Below are 27,258 nucleotides of genomic sequence, written 5' to 3'. Positions count from 1 at the left end.
GGGTCAAATTGGAGCTGCAGCTGCCAAGCTACACCACAACCACAGCAACACCAGATCCAAGCTGCGTCTGTGACCTACACTGCAGCTTGTGGCAACACCAGATCCTTAATCCACTGAGCGACGCCAGGGATCGAACCCTCATCCTCACGATATTATAGTGGGTTCCTAACCCCCTGAACCACAATGGGAACTCTCTGAGGTTTTTTTTTTTTAAAGCCCTGGGATTGTTTTGCAAATGCCCCAAGGTCTGGAGGGCTTTCAAGGAGTCAGGGGTGGGGCAGATTGACCTGATACAGACCTTGCCCCTCACCTGCTGTGCATTCCCTGTCCAGGGCTTGTCCTTGCTGTGGACATGGTGGTTGACTTTGAATCTGAAGAAGAATCCAATTTGGTTTGGCAGCCAGAGGCTTAACATTTTTTTTTTTTATGTTTTTTATTTTTTCCGTTACGGTTGGTTTATGGTGTTCTGTCAAGTTCCGCAATTAATTAAAATTATCAATACATAATGATATATATATATATATATATATATATTCTTTTTCTCACATTATCCTCCATCATGTTCCAAATTTTTTTTTGAAAAGTTTGTTTCTTAGTATCAGCATCATACAGTTTTATTTTTATAAAATAGAGAGAAAATAGGAAAATCACCCATCATTCTATGACTCTGGTATCACTGTTGTAAAGACTTGGATGTATCACCTTCCAGTTTGCTCTCTTTTCCATTAGATCCCAAGTGGTTTTTTTGTTTGTTTGTTTTGTTTTTTTAAGTCTTATGTTATAGTCACCGTACCAGACTGATCATTCCTGCTGTACAACAAAGTGGCCCAGTTATACATATACACACATCCATTCTGATTCTTTCCCACAAATCCTAAGTGTTGAGGGAAAAGAAATTTCTCCCTCTTCCGATTATCCCGCCCTCCCTGACCGCAGTGGATGCTTCTATTTTTTTTTAACTTTTTCTTTTTTTGTCTTTTTTTTAGGGCCACACGTGAGGCATATGGAGCTTCCCGGGCTAGGGACTGAATCAGAGATATAGCTGCTGGCCTACGCCAGAGCCACAGCAATGCGGGATCCAAGCTGCATCTGCCACCTACACCACAGCTCCTGGCAATGCCGGATCCTTCACCCACTGAGCGAGGCCAGGGATCAAACCCACGTCCTCATGGATGCTAGTTGGGTTTGTTACTACTGAGCCACAATGGGAACTCCCGGATTTCTTCTTCTTCCAGGAGAAAAGTATGTCCCGTGGCCCGTGGCCCATGGGGACCACAGGGGTGGGGGGTGGGGACGGGGTAGCTTTATGACAGTCCGTCTGCCCCACTGGTGCCGCTTTTCTCCCCAGTTCTGAGGAGAGACAGTGTTTTGTGATAAAACACAGCCAACGTAAAAGTTACCCCCTTAACCATTTTGAAGCAGGGTTAAAACGCATCCACGATGTGCGACTGTCACATGATGCGACTCCGGAACGCTTCCTCTTGGGCAAGTGAAACCCTACACCCTGGAAACAATAAGCCCTGTCCCCCTTCCCTCCCCCTGGGGAGTGGCTTTGATCTCCTCTTGCTCTTTAGCCCTTTGTCCTTGATTGCTGAGTCTCTGGGTGCCCTTTCTGCTCTCCTCATGGGCCCCGAGAACAACAGCGGTACCCTGGCCCAGGAGGGGGCCCAGACCAGCCTGAAACCCTCAGAGCTGGTGATGCTGGTCCATCTGCTCCTTTCCTGGAGCCCTGAGAGGACCTCAGGATGCTCCTGGGATGGGACGCCAGGTTGCCCCTGCCTGTCCTCTGGAGCTGGTCCTGGAAATGAAGCCTCTCCACACTCCTGTTGATGGGTGTGTGTTTGCCACCCAGCTGGCAAACACCCACATCGCTTTATCTCTCGCTGCCATCTCACTGCCCTCAGTTCTCTGCACCTTGCTCAGAATTCTTTCCACTTTTCTCTTTCCCTTCCTGTGTTTTCATGCTGGTACCATCTGGGTCCGGTCTTTATACTCTTTGCCTTTCTTAAACACCTATAGCTCTGATGCATTAATGTCTATACAAAATTCTGACCTACTTAATCGAGGATTTGCTATGTGTCAGGTGTTGGGTACAAGCTCTCAGATAACGATTAATGGCAGTATTTTTTTTTTTTTTAGGGTTTTGCAGCTATTTATTAGTTAAGAAGGAGTTTGCAGTGGGTTAAGGATCTGGCGTTGCTTCAGCTGTGGTGTAGTTCACAGCTGTGGCTTGGATTCGATCCCTGGCCCGGGAACTTCTGTGTGCCAAAAAGAATGAGTTTGTCTAAAGAAATGTATTGACACAAGTCATATGGGTACACACAAACCTATCTTATTCCTTTAATAGAGATTTATTTCTACCAAATGGGCTAATTTTGGTTCTCCTTGATGATTGAACACCCGCTGAAGACAGGGACCTCTCACCTTTCTAACACCCTGCTGATGCATTACCCTAATTTCCCCCCAAATCCTACAGGGTAGATACTACCTCCTTTCATAGACGATTGCCAAAGGCATGAAGCCGTTAAAGGATCCAGGTCTCCGTCCAGGGCCCTGCAGCCCATGACTGTGGCCACCACCAACTTTGGGGTCCATGGACTCAATTCAGGTCAGCCAGATAAGCCAACCAGGGCCCAAGACACGAGTGGGTTTCCCAGGTTTTGTGGCAAATGTTCAGTGTAGCTCAAGCCCAGGCCGCTGGACTCCTGCTCTGGTGCATTTGATGACAAACCAATGCATTTCATGTGCCCGCCTTGGGTGTGCAGGGCACCCAACCACACAGCATAGGGTCCCCCACAATATGTCTGCTGCAGCTGAGGCCCCAGCCCGATTATTTTCATCCTTTCTCTTTAAAGTGAGATGCTGTGACAAATAATGACCTCTCCTTTCAACCCGATGATAAGATCCCTGAATCCATTATTTTTAATGACAGCCATGGGTGGCAAGGCCGCGCCGATGAGTCGAGAACCCTTGCTCTTCCGGCTTTGCTTTCTTCAGGTTCCCCCCGGACGAAGAAGGCCCTGGAAGCCTGGAGTCTTCCTCAGGCCCGTCTCGAAGTCCTGGGGACTCACAGAGGGTGGTGACACGGACCTGCCTCCTGGACCTCGCTCCTCTCCTTCAGGCGCTGCTTGACCAGAGGTGGAATCTGTTGCTTTTGTTTACATAGACAACAGATCTCCGCTGTTAAGGAAACGACCTTTTCTGGTCTGGGGGTTGGAAGGTGGTGGTTCAGGCATCAGCCAGTCAGGTGCCGACTGTCCCGGGATCTGTTTGCCGTGTGGTTTTTCACCCCCGTTCTGCTTGCTCTTAGGTAGCGAGGGAAACCAATGCCTACGACGAGAGGTAGGGGTCCCTGCGTCCCCCAGCCGCCTGCCTCATCTTGGGTACAGGGGGATCCTTGGGATGGTTGACCCTTACACCTGAATGCTTCCGTGTCCCCCGCCTCCCCGTCGTCAACGGCACAGGGATAATAATGCAATGTCCTCGCGTGAGCTGATTCCCTTCATTCCTAGAGTTCTCCTGGGGCCAGCCCTTCCCTCCAGCCAGAAGGAACGAGTCCCTTTAGACCCTTGGCAAAGAGCACCTTGTCCCCTTCTGTTTCTTAATCTTCCCGGAGGAGCAGAAATTCCTTCCTACCCTCATAAAAAGGAGGCTTGTGAGATAAGGTGGCCCATCTCCCTGGCAACACAAGACTGTTTGCTGCCAATTTGGCCTCGGGGTCTGCCTGGGCCACTTCCGGGACCCTCAAGTCACCACTGAAACGCATTGATGGTTACAGTGTGTTGAGTCTCTAGTGCCACAGGAGACCCTTTGTGTATTGGTTCATTTAATCGTCGCCATCATTCTGAAAGGTAGTTACTGTGACCTACGAAAGGAAGCTCAGAGGCAGAGAGATTAAGGAATTTACCCAAAGTCACACTGTAAGAGGAACACGAGGCTTAAAAATCAAGACTCCTGTTGTGGCTCTTGGGTTAAGACCCTGACATCGTAGCCATGAGGATGTGGGTTTGATCCCGGGCCTCAGACAGTGGGTTAAGGATCCCGGGTGGCCACAGGCTGTGGTGTATGTAGGTTGCAGATGCGGCTCGGTTCTGGTACTGTGGTGGCTGTGGTGTAGACCAGCGTCTATAGCTCCGATTTGACCCCTGGTCCTGAGGGAACTTCCATATGCTGCAGGTACAGCTGTAAAAAAAACAAAACACCTTCCCCCCCCCCCCCCCGCCCCCGAGACTTCTGGCTTCAGAACCAATGTGTTTCCTATGAAGCCATGTCACTGTGACAATGTGACAGAGTTGATGGGCCCCTGCCCTGATCTGAGTCTTGGGAAGGCCCTTATTTTGGCGAGGAGGGGATCTGAGTCTTGGGAAGGCCCTTATTTTGGCGAGGAGGGGGCTTCACACCTGGATCTCCCTCGGGTGTGGGTAAAGCCCTGGCCTGTTCCAAGTTCCTGTTCCATTTATTCTGATTCCAGCCTGCAGAGTCCTGCTATCAAACCAAGAGGCCAAGGCCAAGTTTTGACTCGAGCCTCTCTGTATGTTCAAGATGGAAAGAATTCACAGAGACACATCAGTTTGGATATCTCAGTTAAAAAAATTTTTTTTTTTTGCTTTTTTAAAAATTAAAATACCGTTGATTTACAATGTTGTGCCAATTTCTGTTATACAGCAAAGTGACCCTATCATAAATGTATATACATTCCCTTTCTTTTTGTCTTTTTTAGGGCTGCACCCATCGCATGTGGAAGTTCCCAGGCTAGGAGTCAAACAGGAGCTGCAGCTGCCAGCGTAAGTCACAGCCACTGCAATGCAGGATCCAAGCCGTATCTTCAACCTACATCACAGCTCATGGCAATGCAGGATCCTTAACCCACCGAGTGAGGCCAGGGATCGAACCTGCGTCCTCATGGATCCTAGTTGGGTTCGTTACAGCTGAGCCATGACGGGAACTCCCAATTGCCTTTTCTTACACCATCTTCCATGACGGTCTAGCCCAGGGGATTGGATAGAGGTCCCTGTGCTGCACAGCAGGACCTCGTTTCTTTTCCATCCTAAATGTGAGAGCTTGCATCTACTAACCCCAAACTCCCAGAATGTCCCAGTTCACATGTCAGGGGTTTTCCAAAGAGTTTGTACTGGGTTGACCTAAAACCAACTTTCTTTTCCAGAGGATTTAGCGGCGGTCGCTTCTTTAGGGGCTTGCGATGGTCTGGCGGCACCTGTTCAGAGGCTCATGGAGGCTGAGCTCAGGTAGGACGCCTCTCTGGAAGGTGTGTAGAGAATTCTAGATTGGGAAGGGCTCTGGGGACCCTTGCTCTAAGATGCTCATTTCACAGAGGAGAAAACTGATGGCCAAGGAAGCCATGTGACTTTTCTCACGTCCGTGAGGGTGGCGATGGTTAAGACAGGAGAGCCCCCTGGGCGCCCGGGAGGCTGAGCGCTCCATCCAGCCCTGAGGCTTCCCAGGCTCATGTGCTCTGTTTCTGTTCCACTGCTGGTCTACACCTAGAGAATGACTTACTAAAAAGTCAACCCTGCTTTTGGTAGTAAAATCAACCCCAAAGGATCAGGTAGAGTTAAAAAAAAAAAAAAAAAAAGATAAAACCACCCAAGTCAGGTCTTCGTTCGGTAAACAGCCAACAATGACTAAAACCAGGAGGATCCAGAAGGCGGTGTGGCTAGAAAGTGGCCCCTATGATTCCTGCTGCTTTTGGAAAAACACAATTATTTCTCCATCTCCTCAGACTGGAAACGGTGACTTGCACACAAACCAGATACACTTTCTTTCATTTCACAAGAGATAAGAGGAAAAACTCCTGGGGCCATGTGACTCAAGCCCCAGCTAGCCAGAATTTTAGCTGACCAGCAGCCACGCCCCTCGCTGGCCAGATAACAAAGCTTTTACTGTCACTGGCGCACCGTGTTGCAGACCGTCGTGGCTCTGCCGTTCATTTAATCTTATTTTTAAAAATCTGATGTTGAGAGGGCGCGCTCTTTGCTCGGATTCCTCAGACGGCCTCCCGCTGCCTCTTCCGTGTGGGGTGTGCGTGTCCAGCCCAGACGTGTGGGTGTCTTTGCTGTTTCCGATACACCCCAACACACCTCCGGCTCAGGTCCAAGCTCTGACGTGAGCCGAATTCTGGCTCCAGACTCAGGCTGTTTTCAGAGGGAGTGCGGTGCCTCGGGGAAGGCCTGGTGTGCAGTGACCCCCCCCCCCCCACCAAATTGTTTTAAGGCAAAATCATGTTAAAAGGCTCCTGGAGGGAGCCTTGGAGGGGGTAAGCTCTGCTTTCTGGTTGGGAGGGCGGGGTGTGGAAGTGGAGGCTGCATGTGCGAAAGGGACCCAGGTGGTTTCAGGACAGCAGGGGAGACTTTGCCCCCATTTTCCATATTCTTTATTATTACTTTTTTTTGGCCACACCCATGGCAGGCAGAAGTTCCCGGGCCCGAGATGGAACCGGAGCTCCGTCAGCGATCCGAGCTATAGCAGTACCAATGCAGGATCCTTAACCCTCTGAGCCACACGGGAACTCCTCCCATATTCTTCTCGCATCTTTTTTTTTTTTAATTTTATTTTTTTACATTAAAAACATTATAGTTGACTTACAGTGTTCTGCCAATTTCTGCTGTGACCCAGCAGACCCAGTTATACATACCATACCTGTACACTTCCTTTTTCTCACTTTCTCCTGCATCCTGATCCGTCACAAGTGATTGGATACAGATCCCTGTGCTGCACAGCAGGCTCCCATTGCCCACCCACGCCAAATGCACATTTTCATCTACTGACCCCAGACTCCCAATCCACCCCCCCCAAACACAAGTCTGTCCTCCACGTCCATGACCTGTGTCTGTTTTGTAGAGAGACCATTGGTGCCCTATTTTATTCTTCTCGAATCTTCATCAGCAAGGAAGCACCCCAGGCTTCACACAAGCGCAGGTGAGCCCTGATTAGAAATAAGGTGATGGTCCCTTGGCTTTACCTCAGAGATGCGTCTGCCACGAACCAAAATGCAACCTCAGATGTTTTCTTTGGAGACAGATAGAGACACGGCAGATAAAATCCCTTATTTCCCACAGACATTTCCTGAAGTTCAATCTCTTTTTGAAATAGTCAGCTCTAGGAGAGCCGGCCTCAGGCTTGGTTGGTGAAATTCGATTTGCTAAGATCCGTGTCCTGGTGGCCGAATTTCAGTCTTTGTTGGATGTCTCTGCGTCTTTATCAAGGAAATCTGGAAAGAGGCAGTGTTTAATGTGTAATTACGACTGTCCTTTAATTTTTATCTGCTGGTGGGGGAACTTAACCCTCTGGCTCATCTGAGGATGTGGCGAGTTTGAATTCAGAAGCTTCTTTGCTCCTCAATGCTCCTGTGAAGTGTTGGGGAGGAAAGGAAGGATGGAGGAGGCAGATTGGTATGTTGCTCGGGACGGGGAAGAGCAGACCATCAGAGAAGGAGTCAGCTCTCCCTGTAGCTTTGGGGCGGCTTGCCTTAGTGCCCTGGCCTGTTGTAACACCGAATTCTCCTTCTAACCTGGGATGCATAGACACTTGACCGCATGGAGCAGTGAGGTGTGTTCCGCTTGGTAACTCATCGCCAAGTTACGAAGAGAAATAGTGCTGGGCTTGACTCTTGAAAGGACTGACTTGGTTCTTCCTTGAGCCTTTGGATCAGGAAAACGACGTTTTGGAAAATGAAGTCAAACCAGAGATACACTTTGACACCCACGTGTGTAATCATCTGTTTATTTCCAGTGCACAAGAAAAACAACCCCATTTCAATGCTGCTTCAAAATAGATTGAGAGTTCCCACTGTGGCTCAGCAGAAATGAACCCAACTAGCATCCATGAGGATGTAGGTTCAATCCCTGGCCTCACCCAGGGGGTTAAGGATCTGGCATTGCCGTGAGCTGTGGTGTAGGTCGAAGACGAGGCTCGGATGTGGTGTAGGTCAAAGACAAGGCTCGGATGTGGTGTTGCTGTGGCTGTGGTGTAGGCCGGCAGCTATAGATCCCATTCAACCCCGAGCCTGGGAACTTCCTTATGCTGCAGGCGTGGCCCTAAAAAAATAAATAAGTAAACAAAAGAGACTGAAAAGTAAATCATTTGGTCCTTTGAAGACTTGGATTTATTTATTTGTTTGGGTATGTATTTGAGTTTCTTCCAAAGGAATGGAATTCAAGAGTTGTTTTGGCTTTAAATAGACTCAGTCTAAAAATTAAAAAAAAAAAAAAATCACAGTCCCTGAAGTCAATATTCTCCCTTAGCAGAGATAATTACTCCTGACTGTGGGATTGCCGTCTTTGAAATTACGGATGAAAAAAAAAATGTTGGTAGAAGACCACACTTGAGATTGTCCAGTCCTACCTGTGTCCTTCTCAACAGCTGCAGGATGAGCATTAGCATTCATTTCCATGGAGAAAAGTTCTTTAGGGAAACACTGGAAATAACCAACCTCAATTAGAGGCGGGGTTTCTCTTTCACCTTTAGACCTGGGAGCACTCTGCAAACGTCCACGAATCCTTCCGGATGCTGCTGCCTTCGAGGTACAAGGATCTCCCTCCCCCCACCCCCCACCCCTGGGAAGAATGCCATGTTTTCAAGGGAAACGTTCCTTTCCCCCGAATCTGTCACCCTGTGTGGCGTTCAGTGGGTCATCACTTCAGATGTACGATGCGCAGGGCAGAGCATCGAAGATGCATCTGGACGTTTGAACAAAATGAATTCAGACTGAGGCCGAACTCCTTGGCATAATAAAAACGGATGCCCGGAACCTTCAAAGACGTTGCCCTCTCAAATAGCACGAGACTTTCTCAGCGAGAGGTGCTCTATTTTCTAAGGCATATACGATTTTTCATGAGCCTGTTTGCTCTTAGAGACCGGCTGCCGGTACACCTAATGGGAAGACACATTTGGCTTCGTTTCTGCAAAGACGTTAGGGAATTCGGAATCCAAGCTTTGTAAACATTTGCATCCTCAGCATGAGGGCAAACATCTCTGCGGCAAAACCTCCCTTTGGTCATGGCGTTTCAGAGAGCTTGGGTTTAGAGCTTCTGCTGCTGTCCTTTGGGGACAGTTTGGTGGGTTGGTTGGTTTCTGCCCCCCCCGCCCCGTTTCTGCCTCTCCCAGTTAGAACGGCTTCCTGGTTCTCCCCTTTGGGGATGGGAGGTGGAGATCCAAGTTGTCTGGCGAGTGGGCTGGGAGGGTGGGCTGTGGCCAGGATTTCCCCGGGGCTCGCTGAAGCTTTGAGAGATGGGACCGTCTCGAGCCCAGAAAGGGCCGTAGGTAGTGTGAAGGAACTGGGTCTCCTTACTCTGGGGAATGGTCCCCCGGGGCCCCTGCTGTCCAAACTGGAAGCCTGGTGGGTGAACACGATTCCTCTTCATCCACTTTGAACTGGTCGTAAAATCCTGTTGATACTACCTGAAGAACGCTCCATATCGCATTTGTTCGAATCTTCATCTTTTTTCTGTTTGTTTTTGTCTTTTTAGGGCTGCACCTGCAGCATATGGAGGTTCCCAGGCTAGGGGTCGAATTGGAGCTGTAGCTGCCGGCCTGCACCACAGCCACAGCAATGCAGCTCCGAGCCACATCTGTGACCCAGCACAGCTCTCGGTAAGGCCAGATCCTTAACCCACTGAGCAGGGCCAGGGATTGAACCTTCGTCCTCATGGTTACTAGTCGGGTTCTTAACCCACTGAGCTGCAATAGGAACTCCCTTCATCTTTTTTTAAGCTGGATTTTTCCAACAGTGTCCTAACTCGTCTCTCCGTTTGTTATCTCTGTTCATTTCAGTCATCTCCAAACTGCTGTCAGGGTGCACTCTGGGGGCAAGCTTGACCCCAGCCCTCTCTGTTAAGCTCTCACCAGCTCCTGGTGTCTCCCCGACAGCACCCCAACTGCACAGGCTGCCACAGAGAAGGTCTGGGCCAGCCCCACCCGCCCCAGCTCTGACCCCCAAGCCTGTGCCGTGTGTCAGCCCTTTGGGTTGCCTGTCATCAACCCTGATGGCTTTGCTGACCCCTCTCCCTGATTGAGCCATCGTCTTGTGCAGAGAAGCTTCCCAGTGAATCCCCGTCCAGATCGGATGGGGACTGTTTACTCGCTCTTACAGCACCTTACGGTGACGTTTGCATCAAAGCCCTCATCACACACAGTCATTGCGACTCGCCTTCCTCATTAGACCGTGAGCTCTTGGAGGGCCAAGGCTGTCCATTGTCCCAAAGCCCCACATGGAGCAAGTGCCAAGTAGAAACTTGCAAAATTAGTGGATGAGGAATTAGAATTCTAGTTCATAGTTTGCAGAAAACCATTCAGACCACATGCTAATGTCATATTTTGTTGAGGGATCTATTGTCACAGAGATATGTGTAGAGTGGTAGAATTTCTAAACACCTTCTTTCTTTCTTTTTCTTTTTTCTTTTCTTTTCTTTTTTCTTTCTCTTTTTGCTGTTTTAGGGCTGCCCCTGAAGCACATGGACGTTCCCAGGCTAGGGGTCGGATCAGAAGATGCAGCTGAGGCTTTCGCCACAGCAATACCAGATCCGAGCTGAATCTGCGACCTAGTCCACTGAGCCACAAAGGAAACTTCCCCGAAATGCATTTCTATAAGTTGTTTCGCTGGTTGTGGAACTCCTAAAGCACAAAGTTTTATTTCCATCTTGAATCACTATCCACAGAAGCTGTAGAAGAGAAAAGAAATTTTAAGATCCATTGGTCTTTCCATGGAAACTCCAAAAAGGGGGAAAAAATAACCCCCCCACATTGCATTTGGACCAGCAGAGCTTGAACTGCCGCCTCCATTTCAGTTGAAATGATTCTCCCGCCGAGCCCTCTTTGCAGGCTCCTGCGTGTGCCTGGCTTCTGGTGCCTGGCGTCTGTCGCCTGCATCTCGGAAGGAACACGTCCAAATCCATCTCCACGTGTCTCTTCCTCCTCTGGGTCATTGGCAGAGACGTGGCTTTTCTCTGTTCCCTAGAGACTCTGCCACAGATGAAAATCCTCCCTTTAGCCTGGGTCTCACTGCCGGTCCATGGTCTTGCTAATATTTTTTGTGGTTCCTTACCGAGATTTTTAAATGCTGTAAAGGTCTCCAGAGGCGAATGCTATTAGGGAGCCAGTGGAAGTTATGAAATCCTTGCATAAAATACATGCTTTTTTAAAGAAACGGAAACAATGTGTGTTGGTGGTATTTGCCTGCTGTCTGGGGTTGTTTTAGGATGCAATGAGTCCCCAGTCCAGATCGCTCGCCGCCCCCGTCTTGCAGCCAGCCCCTGCCTCTGGCTTGCCTGTACTCTTTGCAACCAGATTGCCTTTCTCTGCAGTGCTTGGCATAACGACATCTACCAAGAGGGTTAGTTCAAGCATCCCTTGCTCAAGTTTCCATGGTTGAGATCAGTTGGGTCACACATACAGAAAATAGGCATTTTCTCTGGCATGTCTTCCCACCCAAGGCTTTAAAACAAAGCTGTGGGACAGCTAACAGTCTTGCCTTCAAAGTTCCTGCTGGTGAAGTTGGCATGAAGCTGGAGCTAAGATTCCAAAAGGAAATCTTTAGGGAAAATCCCATTTTGCTGTTATGTTCTTTCCTACTGGGAAATCTAGTTACACGCACGGGTGCTACCTTTCAGGAAAGGCAGACAGGCTCTTGTCTCATTTTTGTTTTTCTGCAGATCTTGCCTAACGTGCATGTTCAGTGGGTGAAGATGAGCTTTGCTCTAGAAGAAACTCAAGATCCTGGAGTTCCCGTCGTGGCGCAGTGGTTAACGAATCCGACTAGGAACCATGAGGTTGCGGGTTCGATCCCTGCCCAATGCTCAGTGGGTTAACGATCTGGCATTGCCGTGAGCTGTGGTGTAGGTTGCAGACGCGGCTCGGATCCCGCGTTGCTGTGGCTCTGGCGTAGGCCGGTGGCTACAGCTCCGATTCAACCCCTCACCTGGGAACCTCCATATGCCGAGGGAGCGGCCCAAGAAATAGCAACAACAACAACAAAAAAGACAAAAGACAAAAAAAAAAAAAAGAAAAAAAAAAAAAGAAACTCAAGATCCTGTGCTCCATCCACTCAGACCAACACAGGGAACATTGGAGGTTAATTCAGATTAATTACTGAGAAATGGCTCTATTGTGTTTCAGTCTGTGTCTTGGTTATTTAAGCCGTTTTAGTGATTGAATCAAATGAGCCCATGTGATAGGATCGGTTGATCCCTGGTCAGTCTGGAAATTGTCAATTTTGCAGTGCATTAAGGAGGCATACAGATATTTGCAGGAACTTTGCTAAGAGGCAAGCCAAATAGATGCAATATCTCTAATCAGGAGTCTGGGTTTTGCAACACAAGTTTTCACAAGCTCCATTGACGAATGCTATAGAGTAATTTAAAAAAATGTTTTAAAGTGGACTTGGAACCAAATATAAATATTTATTTGCCTAAAATGCAAACTCTCCTCTATATTAAACAGGAGAGAGACTGAGAGGTTTTCCAAAGAGCCAAAGAAGACACATGTATGAGTTTGTTTTTATATACTTGAAAAAATTAGAATTTATTCTATTTGATTCGGGGTTTTGGTATAACAGTCTGTGCTTTCTTATAACAAGGCTGGCACTACAGGTATAAAAGAAAGAAACTCTGGAACTCAAAGAAAGCCACACTCTCAGCTTCAATTTTATGAATGTTTTCCTATTTCAGACACACGTTTTATCTTTTTAAAGCAAACTGCTCCAATTTCTTTAGCTTATAGGTACAGGGGAAAATGACTCACCTAGGTGGTCACTGCCTGGCACGACCACTGTTAGCGTCAACTTTCTACATGCTCATCACGTGCTCTGAGCAAAATGATGGATGTGCAGCAGCTCATTAAAACGTCACAACCCCCAGAAGCCTGAGATTCTGGGCCCTGGGAGGGGGTTAGCAAATCTGCATGAAGTCACCAGTTTTTTAAATGGTGTCAGGACTCCATCCCAGCCTCAAGGCCTATGGTCTTTACTGCAGGGAACCCAAAGGAATCCCCCAAATCATCTCGTCCCAGCTCCTGTGCCCATGAGGCAGCTCAGTAGCCCCCTATCTCTGCACCTGTAGCCCCGGCTCCTTGGCTCCCTGTTTGGGTAGAAAAACCCATCCCTTTTCCAACGGCTGAGGTTCGGCAGCCAACGTGCCATTATACACGTCAAAACCATAGAGATGCTGATGGCACGCCTCAGGGCTCCAGTGGAAAAGTACCGGGTAATAGGGCAGCTTCCATAAGCCAAGGAGACGGGGGTGGGTCTGTGGGTACTTGAAAGGTGGCTGGTCTGAATCCAGCTGTACCGGGGATGTAAACGAATGCTAGTGTTCAGAGACGTAGCCCAGCAGAATATGATAATGATAATATGTGATATGATAGTATCACACGGTATGAGAATATGAAATATGGTAATACATGGTAAAATGATAATGTGGTGTTACGTTGGGTTATGTAAGATAGACCACTACAAAGAATCCTGCCTGTTCACTTTTCCTTCCCCCCTTTCAAAAAAATGTGGCTCTTAGTATTTTTTTTTTTTTTTTTTTTTTTTTTGGTCTCTTTGCCTTTTCTGAGGCCGCATCCACGGCATATGGAGGTTCCCAGGCTAGGGGTCGAATTGGAGCTGTAGCTGCCAGCCTGCACCACAGCCAGGCCAGGAATCGAACCTGAAACCTCATGGTTCCTAGTTGACTGCGTTAACTGCTGAGGCCCGATGGGAACTCCTTTTTTTTTTTTTTGTCTTCTTAGTATTTTTAAAATGACCTACCTGGCTTGTATTCTACCTATCAGACAGCACACTCTAGAAGCATATGCTGCTTGGGTTTGAAGCGTATGGTGTGGGTCCTGCTTCTGCTATTTTTGTAACTTCCCCATACCTCCATCTCCTTATTTTATTTTATTATTTATTTATTTATTCATTTATTTATTTTTATTTTGTCTTTTTAGGGCCACACCTGTGGCATAGGGAAGTTCCCAGGCTAGGAGTGAAATCAGAGCTGTGCCTACACCACAGCCACAGCAACGCTGGATCTGAGCTGCCTCTGTGACCTACACCACAGCTCATGGCAATGCCAGATCCTTAACTCACTGAGCAAGGCCAGGGATCGAACTCTTGTCTTTATGCTGACTAGTCGGGTTTGTTACAAGTAATGAACCACAGCGGGAACTCCTCAGTCTCCTCATTTTAAAAAACGAGAGTAATGAGGTGTCAGAGGACTAAATGAATAACATCTGCAAGATGCTGAGGACTCAAAGGGCTCCCCGTCAACACGGCATTAACCTTTGTCATCAGAAATCGCAGAAGAGAATCCTTCTTGGGGGAAGAAGATTGCTTTCAAACCCTACCCTCAATGACGCCTCTGACTTAGATTTTCTTCAAAAAGTTAACCGTCCCCACTTCTGTGGCTACAAGGACCCAAACTTGAAAAGCATCGCTCTGGAGTCCTGAGCTGACGCTGGTCACCTATAATCTCGATCGGATCCATTTGTTAGAGTGAGCGCACGTGCAACCCTCCCAGTTTATGAATGACAGTTGGCTCCTTTGGATGGTAAATGCTACGTGAGAACAGAGCAGGGAGAGCCCACGAGAACGCTAAGAGGCGGCAAAGCAGAGGTCTGTCCTTCTTGTGGGCCAAAGACAGTCAATTCACCAGGGAGAACCATCCAAGGCAAGCAACAGACACACTCTCACCACCAGCCTGGAAAGACATTCAGGACGATTGCTGGAGCCACACATCACCAAATAATCAATCCGCAATATACCTACTGAGTAACCAGGAGATGTTGAGATGTTCAGATGTTGAGACTTTCCAGGCTCCACCAGAAGAGTCTGGAGAACAAAATAGGTACCACTGTCCACATTTTTTGTTCTTGAACACTTCGTGTGGTTCCAGTTATCCTAAAATTAAAGAGAGTCCAGAGATGGGCAAATGCAAATACTAAGGTGCAATTTCAGTTATATTTGCCCTGCTAATCATAGGGCTGTATCGCTGAAATTTGGGACAACGACCTTAGAACATTTGGGTTGTGTTTTAGATAGTTCTGATGTGATCAATCGTGCAGATATGTTGCTATTTTATCTTTTAACGTATGAGTGGGGAAATATATTGGGAATATATAAAGGGAATATAGAGCTATTAAGCTCAGAAGGTCAAATCATTAAGCACTTGTCTGTTCATCTTATTCATTCTGCTAGCTTCTTTCAGGTATATACTAGGTGCTTAATAAATGTTGGCCAAGTAATTCATGAATGAGCTGTGTTGATAAAAATAGCTTTGCTTGAAAATGGCCTTTGTCTGAAACTATTAGAAAATGGCAACATTGGAATGGAGCTAAATAAGGGAAAAGCAGAAACTGGCAGAAATGCATGTATAATATATATCAAATAAAGAAACGGATTTTTTTTTTTTTTTGTCTTTTCTAGGGCCGCACCCGCGGCCTATGGAGGTTCCCAGGCTAGGGGTTGAATTGGAGTTGTAGCCGCCAGCCTACACCACAGCCATAGCAATGCCAGATCTGAGCGGCGTCTGTGACCTACCTACACCACAGCTCACGGCAATGCCGGATCCTTAACCCACTGAGCAAGGCCAGGGATCAAACCCGCAATCTCATGGTTTCCAGTCGGATTTGTTAACCACTGATCCACAACGAGAACGCCAAGAAATGGAATTTTTAACATAAAAGCACTTACATTAAATTTAAGTCCAGAGAAAAGCACAAATTGTGTAATGATGCATTCTCAAGCATCCCCCAGAGCAGACAGGGTAGAAGTCAGGGGCAATTTGCTAGCTTTTCTCCAAGTTTTTCCTGGAGGAGTTAGAATTTTAGGAGCTTCTTGACTCTACATCCAGTTCACATTATTTTATTTCTTCTTTTTGGGGCGGCACCTGCGGCATATGGAGGTTCCCAGGCTAGGGGTTGAATCGGAGCTATGGCTGCGGGCCTACACAACAGCCACAGCAACGAGGGATCTGAGCTGCGTCTGAGACCGACCCTACGGCTCACGGCCCTGAATGGATCCTTAACCCCCTGAGCGGGGCCAGGGATCGAACATGCATCCTCATGGATACTAGTTGGGTTCTTAACCTGCTGAGCCACACGGAAACTGCCCGTCCACCTCATTTGAAGTTCTGATCTGGTGACTGATGGCTGAGAACCGGGTCAGGCTGTCCCGACACGGACTTTCCTCCCTGGATGTCCAGACTCCTCTTCCCTTCATGGGCTCTTCTCTTGCTCAGATGTCAGTTCTCTCATTACCCGCCAGTCCCCTGGCTTGGATTCCCGCTCTCCCTGTGCTGTATCCTGTAACTCGTGTTCACCGCGTGACAACCAGTTCCTTATTGGTCTGTGACCTTTCAGATGTCACGTGTGCTAAAATGTCATCATAAGGTCACTTAAAATGTACCTAGCACCCTACATCAAAGGAGATTGAAGCTCTCCTACAGACGGTATCTTGCTAGGACACAGCTCTCATGACCCTAATTTTACCCACGAGGAAAGAGCAGCTCAAGGAAGCTAAATGATTGCTTCCTCTCACATGCTGGCAGTGGGCTCTCCTTGGAGCCCTGGGCTTTCTTGGTTCGATTGTTAGTCTCTTTCTAGGTGGACAGTCTTTTTTTGGGGGTGGAGGCAAAGCTATGGAGAGAGACGGGAACAGAGATTGTCTCGCCTCCCCTCACCCCATTAGATTTATACCCCTTTTTCTTGTCGTATTTGGCCTAGTGCCTTAGGTGGTGTTTATTTTTCAGCAGAGTTGTTTATAGTCTGGGCTTGGAGCTGGAATACTGTTGAGACTTGAGTAAGTCACATGTCGGGAGAGACTGAACAGCTAAGGCTTCTTCTGGGTTTGGGAGCGCTCGGAAGAAAGAGCAGAGCTCAATTAGAGAGTGATTCAATCCAGAGTCAGAGATGCATGGGAAGGAGTCCCATGGTTTTTTGAAACTTCAGCCTCCTTAGGCTGAGAGCAGCGCTTCTAGCGGAGGGTGGAATTCTCTGGGTGAAGACCCTCATGGCTGAGCTATTTCGTGGGAAGCTGTGTTCCTGGGATCTCTCTGCTCAGTGGGCTGTAGCTTATCCCATCCCTAGCTTGTTCGCAATGGCTGCTAAATTATAGTTTTGGAGAAATTCAGAGCCTGCTTTGCCCGAGGACTTTTAAAACCGTGCTCAAAGTTGCAGGAGCTTTATCTCGAAATGTTTTATTGGCCCTTCTAAAACTCCCTTATGCAAGAATGATGAAGCCCAGGTATGTGTGTAGCATAAGGCGTGGTCTCCAGACAGTTGCCAAGTGAGACTTGCTTTTTTTTTTTTTAAGTTTTGTTGAGACTTGGGCAATCATGATGTGGATTTTTTCCAGGCTGATCTTCAGTGGACTCCCTCCATTGTAGGCTCTTGGGGCTGTGTCTCTTCACTTGGGTTGTGCAGACCCGGCAAGACCTTCAGAAGAAGCCTTCTTTTCAAGCCGCCCCCCCCCCCCTCCGATGTCTAGGGCGATGGCGCTCATGGCTTGCCGCTCCTACGATGAAGCTGAATTTGCCAAATCTGGCATGAGCTGGGAGGAGGCTGCTGGTACAGATTTGAGTTTCCAGCAGCTGGATTTCAGATAACTGGGTAGACGATTGGGTAACAGATAACCAGTGAGCTCAAGCTGGGGAGAGCGTGAGGGTTTTAGGTTGACTCTATAGCTGGCTAGGTAAGGCTTTCAAAAAACAGAAAAAAGCACGGTGGCTCTGCCCCTTGCCCTTGGCAAGCAGCTTGGATTCTGAGTTTCTTTTTTTCACAAAATGAGGGTTCCCGTCCTACTTATTGAGCAGGGCACGTAAGGATGAAGAGGAGAGCGTGTACGTGAAAGGTCTTTAGTAAACTGGAAAAGCGCTGTGGCAATCCTGGGAGATACCTGTAAAACAGGCATAAAGATACCCAACCCGTAGGGTTGTCGCAAAGACTAAGGGACTCATGATGTAAGACGCCAGCTCATTGCTTTACACACGGCAACGCTGCGAAGCTCCTCTCCCCCCACCCCGACTTTCTCCTGCCCGAGAGACGCTGATGCTGATCTTTTTTCTGCTTCTTGATTTCCTCCCCATCAGAGACGTTGGCATTTGCAGTTGGTCCCTGAACCGGGCTGTTCCCTCTCTGGGTCCATGTCCTCGGCTACCCACGTTGCCTCAGGCCTTGGCTCTCTTTTACGGTCGGCCTGCCTTCGGTCTCCTGCTCCTGTCTCCCTTCCCCGAGTTTCCTGATCGGATGCCAACCTCCTGTTGTAGTCCTCCCCAGAATTCACTCTTGGGCTCAATCCCTCTCCTTGGCTCCCACACCAGCACCCAGAGGTTTTAAAACTATTTAGCTCTCTTTTCATTCCCCCCCACACATATAGATGTGTGTGTCTATGTATGTACTTGTTTATTTGTTTTTAGGGCCATACCTGCGGCACATGGAGGTTCCCAGGTTAGGGGTCGGCCTGCACCACAGCCACAGCCACGCCAGATCTGAAGCTCATCTGTGACCTACACCACAGATCACGGCAGTGCCTGATCCTCAACCCCCTGAGCGAGGCCATGGATTGAACCCACATCCTCATGGATGCTAGTCGCGTTTGTAAGCTGCTGAGCCACAATGGGAACTCCCCTCTGCTTTTGTATTTAAGTCTCCTTTGATCGTGCAATGTCCAGGATGGTGGGGCCCATGTCCGTTTATTTATAACAAACGTGGTCTCTGGCACGTCGTGGGCCTGCCGTGAGGGCCGGGGTGTAAAGGCGTGAGGGACTAAAACCAGCAGGTGTCCACTGCTTCTCGGCAGATGGATGTCATTTTCCAGGAGATTCTGCTAAACAATTGCAGATTCTATGGACGTTTTTTCAGTCCTGGAATGGATCGGCCCTTAAGGGAGGGTCCAATCACACCCATCTCTGGAGACTGGAAGGTTCTGGTCACCTGCCATTTTGAATACTGTCCTCTGACTTCCGTCCCCATGACTCAACGCCGGCTGTCCTTGCAGTGCCAAAAAATCGAGTCCATGTGGTTTCAGGAGTTAAAAAAAAAAAAAAATGAGTCCCCTGGACTGACTCATGTCACTTGAACTAGTTACGTGGAGGTAGGTAGATGAAGCAACCTGGTTGGCCGACTTTCCCACGGGCAAGCTGGTTTTTTCAATCACAGCAGGGGCGCTGTGGAGTCATGATGTGACTGCAAGGGACATCAGAAAGGCTTAGGCTGGCCGGTGGCCAGGAGGCAGGTGTAGCACAGTGATGAGGACAGGTGAATTTCACATCCAACTCAGTTCCTGTGTGGCCTTGGGCCAGACACGCAGGTCCCTGTCAGCTATTTCCTGAAATGAAAAAGGGAAGTAGTGCATGGATAGCAGTGGTAATTCTGAGAATCTGTGCCCCGTTGTGGGTATAACGTGTACCTACCGCTCAGGGATATGGTCAAATACTTTGAAATGCCTGAGTGCTGTGGGAATGAATCGTGTTCTGTTTCTTACATCTTTTCTCCTGGGGGTGCACCTGCCCTTCCCTCCACCTGCCATTTGTACTGGCTTCCTGGACCTCTGAGGTCGCCCATGCCCTTGGAAATCAACTTTATTTGAATGATAATAGATACATCAGAGTGGTGGGATGCCTTTATTTTAAAAACTGGAGAAAAATCATGTGAAAGCCCCACCCTGTTTTATTGAGAGATCATTGGCACGCATCCATGTTTAGGGTAAGGGCATAACGCGTGATGGCTTGGGTTCCTTATATGGTGAAGTGATTACCACAGGAGGTGCAGCTAACATCTATCTTCTCATGGAGATACAATAAGAAGAAGTGAGAGAAGAAAAGAAAAAAGAAAAAGTTTTCTCCTCGTCATGAGAACTCAGGATTTATTCTCTTAACAGCTTTTGTATTGGAGTTCCATCATGGCACAGCAGAAATGAATCTAACTAGGAACCATGAGGACGTGTGTTTGATCCCTGGCTTCGCTCAGAAGGTTAAGGATCCGGTGTTGCCATGAGCTGTGGTGTGGGTCGCAGACAAGGCTCAGATCTGGCATTGCTGGCTGCGGTGTAGCGTAGGCCGGTAGCTGTGGCTCTGAATCGACCCCTAGCCTGGGAACTTCCATATGCCGCAGATGCGGCCCTAAAAAGAAAAAAAACCAAACAACTTCCATATTTATCATACCTTAGCTAAGGTCACCATGACATTCCATTCCCTAGTACTTATCTACCTTACAGCTGGAAGTTCATAACTTTTGACCAATTAAAAAATTTATTATTATTATTTTGTCTTTTTATGGCTGCACCTGCAGCATATGGAAGCCTAGGGGCTGAATCCGAGCTGCTGCTGCCAGCCTACACCACAGCCACAGCAACACTGGCTTCAAGCCTCATCTGAGACCTACACTGCAGCATGCAGCAATGCCAGATCCTTAACCCACTGAGTGAGGCCAGGGATTGAACCTGCCTCCTCACGAACACTGTGTCAGGTTCTTAACCCACTGAGCCACAGCGGGAGCTCCCTCCCACCTACTTCTATTCCTCTCTTTCTCCACTGTTAGCCTCTGGTAGCCACAGTCTGATACCTTTTTCTATGAGGGTTTTTTTTTTTTTTTTTTTTTTTTTTTTTAGATTTTGCATATAAGTGAAATCATAGAGTATTTGACTTATTTCATTTAGCCTAATGCCTTCAAGGTCCATCCATGTTGTCAAAATGGTAAGTTCTCTTTTTTCTTTTATCTTTTTTGTCTTTTTAGGGCCACACCCAGGGCATATGGGGGTTCCCAGGCTAGGAGTCTAATCGGGGCTATAGCTGCCGGCCTACACCACAGCCTCAGCAACGCTGGATCCTTAACCCATCGAGAAAGGCCAGGGATCAAACCTGCGTCCTCATGGATATTAGTCAGATTCGTTTCCACTGAGCCACGACGGGAATTCCTCTTGTTTTCTTTTTAAATATTTGAATAATAATCCATTCTCTATCTGTTTATTATCTATCTGTCTGTCTGTCTGTCTATCTATCTATCTATCCATCCATCTATCTATCTAATCTATCCATTTCATAACTGCTTTATTCATTCATCCATCATGGATACTTAGGTTGTTGCCATGTCTTAGCTTTTAAGTAGCTATGCACATAGGGTGCAGATATCTTTTTGAGTTAACGTTTTAATGTCGTTTAGCTGTATTTCCAGAAGTAGAATTCCTGGATCATACAATAGTCCTATTTTTAATTTTTTGAGGCTTCTCCATACTGCATTTGAAAGCTTTTCTTTTCAAATATGCCACCATTACAACAAAGGCGTCCAGTCACTGTGCACATAAAACATAGTTTCACATGATCGTTTTGCTTGGTAAAGACCCCATTTTTGAATGTTTAGTTTTTTCTTCTTTTTAGTGCTGCACCTGGGGCATATGGAAATTTCCAGCCTGGGGACTGAATTGGAGCTGGGGCTGCCGGCCTACCAGATCCTTAACCCACTGAGCAAGGCCAGGAATTGAACCTGTGTCCTCATGGATACTAGTCGGGTTCTTAACCTGCTGAGCCACAGCGGGAATTCCCACTGTTCAGGTATTTACTTAATGAATCAATGTTCACAGGTGACTGTCATTTCAAACCTATAGTGGATAAACTGCGCAAGAAAAGAAGGGAGGGAAGCAAAGGTAAGACAAAGCTGGAGTTCCCTCGTGGCATAGTGGGTTAAGGATCAGGTGTTCTCACTTCAGCAGCTGGGGTCACTGCTGTGGCGTGGGTTCGACTCCTGGCCTGGGAACTTCCACATGCCCCAAAGGGCACAGCCAGAAAACAAAAAATGAAAAGGTAAAGCAAAGCTCTGGTTCACTGGAGACGCAGGCTCTGAGCTTCCAGTCTTGTCCCTCCAGCCTTCTTTCTCGCTTTCCTTCCCTCTTCCTTTTCCCTCCCGTCCTGTCTCTTGCCATCTTGAATGCCCCTCTCGCTCTCGGTTCTTTTCCCTTCTCTTGGGGTAACTGGAGCGGGAGGATGTGGTCAGAATTGATGAGGCGAGAATCATCCCAGTTCCCTTTTTCCTTCACCTCAAACCCTTCGCAGATGTGCAGCTTCATCCGATCAGCGCAGCCCAGACCACGAATGGAAACTCCAGAAACCTCAGTCTAGGGACACCAGGCCACAACCACACTCTCAGGGGCAGATTCATTCTAGAAAGCCTTCTGACCATGCATGTCAGTCACAATGGTTAGAAAGTCACCGACATGGCGGTAAAGACGTCACCGTGGGAATTTGTTAGCGTTTTCACTTCAGGGTGCGATTGCACCCTCCCGATTTGATGGGGGAACAGTCCTCCAAGACCAGAGCCTTAACCTGTTGCTGGAGCCTGACTACTGCTGCCCTTCCCTCCCGTCCCTCCCTGGAAGGTACCATTGTTTGTATGATGGGTTCCAGGAGAGCAGTTATCTGCTGGGACACGTATGGGTCACTCTCCAGCTCTTCGTAACGTGGTTGGTGTCTCCGCTTCTATGCAATTAGATAAGATGATTAGTAACAGTATTGCATCCAGTTCTATGATGAATTAAAAGGCAAGAAGATGATGGAGTTCCCAGCATGGCTCAGCGGTAACAACCTGACTAGTATCCATGAGGATGCAGGTTCGATCCCTGCGTTGGGGGTCTGGAGTTGCCCTGGGCTGTCGTGTAAGTCACATACGAGACTCAGATCTGGCGTTGTTGTGGTTTTGGTGTAGGCTGGCAGCTGTAGCTCTGATTCGACTCCTGGTCTGGGAAATTCCATATGCTGCAGGTGCAGATCTAAAAAAAAAAAAAACAACAAAAAAAAAAAACACAAAAAAGATGACAAAGACAGGAAGCCGTGAGATGCTAGCGGTGTGATAGACTAGATCATGATTGAACTTGGATCCGTTTTCATCTCTTTTGCTCCATGGAAATTTATACTGGTTTTCCAGCTCAGGAGCTTAAAATTTTGCTTTATTAATTCAAGAAATTTTTAAAGAAAATTTAAATTTTTTGAATGAAAATTCTTTAAATTCTATAGTGCTCTACCATTTTCAAATTTTTACCCACAGGATCCTATAATCTCACAATAGCCCTTTTGTTTTTAATCCCCTGCCCCTATCCAGCCCTTCTGGCCTCCCTTTCCTCACTGGTAACCAGTAATTTGTGTCTGTGTGTTTTTCCGCCAAGCTCAGAAGCGTTCACACTCATTTCCAAGAGAGAGAACTGCTTCCAAGTTGACCATTTCTAAAATCAAGACCTTGGTGTCAGAAACTTTCTCCTAGGAGCTCAAATTTTGGGATATTCATTTTGATTGTGGCCGATTTAGTTATTGAAAATGTGTAGGTTTGGATCACAGAACGGCAGGGTAGTGCATTCCTGGAGAGGCCTCAGGTGACAGGTGCAGAAGCAATCTTTCCAAAGGATGTTCTTCAGAAAGACTTGCCTTTGTCCCAGAAGGCAACCTTGAGCTTGGGTAAGGCACCTGCTTTTGTAAAATGAGGAGTTTGGAGGAGATCAGAGTCCTTCCAATTCTGGCTGGTGAATTCAGGGTAAGGAGCCAGCATTAGAGTACTAGAATCGCATAAAATATAAACTATCAGGCTCCATGGCATGTATGCACTCTTTCTTGAAATTTTTCTCTGCGTCACATGTATGCCTCTATGCATGTAGTGTGTTGACGTAAACTTTCTTACTATGAAAAAAGGTTGCAGCCACTGCGATGCATGACAATTTTATTCTTACCCAGATCAGTAGAACCATGGTGAAGATAATTTCAGGTAGAGGAGGATACGTTGTCCTTGATTTATTTAGTACTGTATGTTCTTTTCTGCAGAAGGAAAGAAATAGCGTTTTAAAATAAATTTCTTTCCTTTTCCCTAAGAAACGCACACTTATTTTAGAAAACCATAGAGAACATAGATAAGCACAAAGAAAATTAAAATTTGTTCTCACCACCTACAGATAAACACTCAATATTTTGATGTAAGTATATTTTCAATTTTTAGCATAAGCGGGTATGTGTGTAGGATGTGTGTGTGTGTGTGTGTGTGTGTGTGTGTGTGTGTGTGTGTATTCAATGGGATTGTTACTACATATAAATTTTTGTAACCTGGTCTTTTCCAATAAACATAGCCAGATATTATGAGCCTATAAACTATTTTTTTTTTGTAAAGAACATTCAAATGAGGAATTGCATTCAATTTAAACACTTTTAAAAAGCAAACTGTCAGGAGTTCCCTTTGTGGCACAGCGGAAACGAATCCAACTAGTATCCAGGAGGATGTGGGTTTGATCCCTGGCCTCGATTAGTGGGTTAGGGATCCGGCGTTGCCATGAACTTCGGTGTAGGTGGAAAATGTGGCTTGGATCCCGCATTGCTTTTGCTGTGGTGTAGGCCCAAGGCTGCAGATCTGATTTGACTCCTAGCCTGGGAACTTCCATGTCGGCAACTGCAGTCCCAAAAAAGAAAAAAAAAATTGACAAGTAGAGAAATGAAGCTTGGGCTGTGGAAGAGCAGCCACCATCATGCAAACAGGGATTTGGGAACAAAAATACCACAATAGGTCTAAAGAGGAAGAAAGGCAGTGCCGTGGGAAATATATTGGGAAAATGAAAATTCGAGATAGTCATTGGAGTAAAAGAAAGAATTCATGTCAAAATGGTTCCATCCAGTGCTTGGCAGCTGTTGCGTTTTCCCTGGTGACTCTGATACCAACATGCAGTGGGGGGAAGTGCTTGCGTTTCTACTCTGACTGTAGGGGTGCCAGAAACGTGACTGAGCCTAGAACCCATGTCTCTGGTTCCTGGAGTCACTTCTTCATCTGGCACCACTAGACCTGTTTCCACCCAGTTTGTGAGTCACGTGGGTCTGGATGATTCGGTTTGGCCCCTCGTGGGGAATAACAGGACACAGCTGGATGTAGCCACAGCCTTTTATTTCTAGAAGCTTCTAATCCCAGACTAAGAGATGTTGTGATTATGGAGAGAAAGACTGGTGAGGAATTCTTAGCTTCTCAAACGGAGTAGAGAGCAACTAAACCACGAATAATGCTGCCTGATGAAACCGAGAAGTCTGTCTGCTTTTAGGCTGAAACATCCTCAGAAGGACGATGAGGGCTGACTCCCTCCTCTCGGGAGAGTCAGGCTGGAGGTATCTTCTGAAGAGAGTGTCACTTTCTAAAAAAGCGGGTGTGTTTCTACTGGGCCAGTTTCACAGTCCCATGAACAGAGTCTTCTGCTCAGATAGGGACCTTCCTGAGCACATCTATAGAAATAAACAGAATATTGAAACCCTAGCAGAGGATTAACCTCTGCTTCTCTCAGCCTTACAGTGTGCTGACTTGCTTTTCTTGGTTCTCAAACGATGCAATCTGACAGTTCAGCAGCTTCCTGTTTGAGGGTTAATTATTTTTTTTACGCCTATGTTGAAGATGCTCAAATTTGTGATTCATTCTCTATAATTAGATATAACGCTTAGACTATATCCATGTCCATCACATTCGCGTTTCTCCTTCGAGGGCTGTTGTTTTTCCCTCTGAGCAGTTGCTGGTGGCCTCAGCTCATGAAAATGTGATGATCAAGGCAACCCTGAATTTGCAGTTGCCGTGGCCATGCGTCAAGGGAGCCCCGGCTGTGTCCTTGCAGAAAACTGATGTCCCCCCCCACCCCACCCCAAGGTTGGAACGGCTGAGACAGCCCCTGGGGCGTGTGCGCTTTGTGGTTTGAACGAGGGCTCAGTGGCCCCACCTTGCTGGCTTCTCTGCCCCTTGAGAGTGAAACCAAGAAATGACTTAGCTGGAGAGCCATCAGCCAGAGGGCGGAGGGCGGAAAATAAGACTTCACGCGTGTGAGGGAAGGGTGGGGAATGGTTTGATGTTCATTTGAGGTGGCAAAAACGGTCTTCCCCCATCTCCCCTTCCTTGGCTCTGTTTCAAGAAATAGAAGCTTCAGCGGATTCTCAGAAATTCGCCGATTCTCTTCCAGAGGTGCTTCTTGCTCAAGAAGCGCTTGGTTGGAATGGAGCAGGTGGTTCTCTTTTCTCGTCCTCAGGTGAGGGAGGAAGAAAGAGGAGAAAGGGAAAGAGATGTGAGCCAGGGGAGAAAAAAAGAGGAAGTGAGAAATAGAGGGGAGGAAGGAGAGAGAGAGAGAGAGGCAGCCGGCCTCCAAAGGAAGAATGCGCTTTCTTGGCATTGCCAACAGCGTAATGGCTGTCACCCCAGGACCTGGGACTTCCTCTTTATCCAGACACGCTGCACTGGGGTTTCACTGGTAACAATAAGTTGATTGATCAGGCTGTCGACAGCTGGGCATGGTGTGATTCTGAGCTTGGCACTCTTTTGTTCCATTTCTGTGTGAGTGAGTCTGAAATAGCACCAATGTTTTAAAAGAATGTACGCACCCATGTCATCTTTCATCAAACGCCTCCCCTGCCTCTGCTAAACCTGGCCTTCCCACCATTCAGTCTTGTAAATGATTTAAGAAGGACTAGAGTACAGCTGTCCCTTGGTATCCACAGGGGGTTGGCTCCAGAACCTCCCAGGAGACCAGAATCTGGGTGCTCAAATCCTCGCAAATAGCATCCAATGGCGCAGTATTTGCAGGTCGCCCATGTGCATTCTCCTGCATATACTTGGCATGGTCTCCAGGTTACTCGTGATGCCCAACACCCCCCCTGGAAATGCTGCGTGCAGCGTTGCTGACGTGGCAAATACAAGTTTTGATTTTTGGAACTTTCTGGAATGTTCTTTCCCAACTCTTGGTTGAATCCACTCAGGGAACCTGTGAACCTGGAGGGCTCACGGCATTTCTCACGGGGCGGGGGTGGGCGGCGACGATGTGGGCTACTTGGTCAGGGACAAAGCCTCAGCACTCTGTGCTGCGGAAGATCGGCTCACACAGGAGAGAAACACAGGTACTCGACCGCAGTGCGGAAGTGAATGCGTCAGATCCCTACTCAGATCTTCACGCATCTGTTCACTAGACAGAGCCACCCTGTAATGCCCTTTTCCCTTTGGGGTGTGCGTTGTGTCCCTGTGCCCCTTCCTTCCATTTTCATCACATAACATTTTCGGGAAAGTCCTACTCGGTTGCAGGACGGTGTATGATGCTGGCTTTGAGTTGCAGGTAGCAGAGACCACTACTCACAGACCCATGTCCAATGCCTTGTCACAAAGCAGCTTACCCTGGGCTGGCTCTGTGCCTGTGACCACCTGGGCTGATTTCATTGAACAGACCAGTCAGCTGCTCTTTGGTTTCATAAACACGAATGAAATGAGGGAGTTCCCGTTGTGGCTCAGTGGGTA

Source organism: Sus scrofa, chromosome 10 (genome assembly GCF_054392235.1).
Source record: "Sus scrofa isolate SSC_HxYL_T2T_F1_AM1 chromosome 10, Sscrofa_HxYL_maternal_Yorkshire_Landrace_v2.0, whole genome shotgun sequence".
Taxonomy (NCBI): domain Eukaryota; kingdom Metazoa; phylum Chordata; class Mammalia; order Artiodactyla; family Suidae; genus Sus; species Sus scrofa.
This window is presented reverse-complemented; position numbering follows the sequence as displayed.